Raw genomic sequence first — 1,887 nt, 5'->3', positions numbered from 1 at the left:
ATGCATTGCCTCCTTTCTCAGTATCCTCCAGAGAGAATGTTAAAGAAGTTGCTACATAGAAATTATTCAATTAATATTCATTTACTGGCAGCTGCAGGTACCTGGAAACATGCTGAGTATTCCTGGCTTCTCTGAGGATAGGATAACAGGGCAACCAAAGAACTGTTGAACTGTTTTATTCACAGCATTTAAGTAAACTTGTTGATCTCATGATGTCTGCTAGCATCATGGAAACAGGCAATGCAACAACTTAAGACAAGTTCAAAAGAATTAATTTTGAGAAAAGTTTATAGAAGTTGTGCTTCTTTGTCACATCACAAAATCTTCATTTTAGCTTTAAACCCATATTTTCAATCTCTTCCATAATCTGTGGGTGGATTTTCAGGGAAGATGGCAACAGTGAGCCATAAATGGAACACTGACCCCATAATTTATTCAGACATGTTTGTTCTTGAAAATACTATGTGGTGATCCCCCTTTACAATCTCTTAGACCAAATGTATTGCTCCGATTCTTATATTTCCCCTCTGATGTCCAGCCTTAATAGATAACTTATGTGTTTTTATTCTTTAAATTTTAATGCATCAACCAAGAGTGAAAGTAGGAGATGTCCCAGGTATCTTGGTAAGTACTAAGCTCTTATTAAGTATCTAACCAACCAATTAGAAAAGAAGTCCCTACTAACATTTTGAAATAGATGGAAAAATACAATTTTCCTAAAGGTAAACTTTTTTTTCAATTATTTTTTTTAAATGTTGTATTTATTGAGTTTAGAGAGAAGCGAGGAAGAGAGAGAGAGGGAGAGAGAGATCAATTTGTGTTTTTGTGTTCTACTTATTTATACATTCATTGGTGATTTTTGTCTGTGCCCCGACCAGGGTTTGAAACCATAACCTTGCTTTGTGGGGATGACTCTCCAATGAACTGAGCTACCCGGCCAGGGTTGAAGGCAAACTCTCAAATACAGGGACTGGCTACACAGTCCAAAGCAGATGCTGATGATGGAACTCTGCCTTTGCCACCTTAGAAAGGTGACATTATTAATGAATAAAAATCAAGACTGTTGTGGTTGAAGTCTTTTCTGCTCTTTGCTTAGCATTACATTAGGCAAGTGATTAACTTCCCTAAGCCTTGATTTCCTTAGTTGTATCTCTTAATTACTAAATATTTCTTTTAGAATAATGTCCTCAATTTTGTTTGAGTAACCAACTTCTTAGGCCTATCACAACATAATGTGGAATAGGTTCTTGGTAGATGTTCAGACAGCCCATTTATGAATGAACTTCTTCTATTGCCTGTGTTCTTTAGAGAAAAACTGGTTCCTCTACCCAATTAAAACTAGATATCTGCTGTATATAAGCTACCTTTTGATTTGAATTAACAGTACTGATCTTAGAAGCCTGACCTCCCTCCTGGCCATTGCTCATATGATGTGTATGTATTTGTATTAGAGTGTATTTTAGAATTTAAAAGCTGTAATTCATGGTGTTTAGTTGAAGGCAGGTCGTCATGTATACCTCCAGGTATTCTGTGTTCAGAAAGATAAGTGGTAGGATTCAGAAGCTTCATATGCCTAAACAAACAAACAAAAAAAAAATTGGAGAAGAGAGAGAAAAAGAAAGGTTATAAATCTAATAAAAATCCAATCAGAGACTTACAAGGGAATCGATAAGTAGAAAGTCCAAGGCTAATATGACCATCAGACAATGGCCATGGTCATTTTTCAGGTCTAAATTCAGTCATTTTTCTTCCTTTATTTTATTGACCAAATCCAGTAATATAATATTTGTTATCTACCTCTAATCCATATTATTACTTGATTCTATTGTTTCAAGTTCATAATTAATACATTTTCCTTTTTTTGGCTTTTTCTATTTATTCCCCCCT

This window comes from Myotis davidii, unplaced genomic scaffold, assembly GCF_000327345.1.
Source record: "Myotis davidii unplaced genomic scaffold, ASM32734v1 scaffold49, whole genome shotgun sequence".
In the NCBI taxonomy this organism is placed as follows: Eukaryota; Metazoa; Chordata; class Mammalia; order Chiroptera; family Vespertilionidae; genus Myotis; species Myotis davidii.
Note: the sequence above shows the minus strand (reverse complement) of the source record.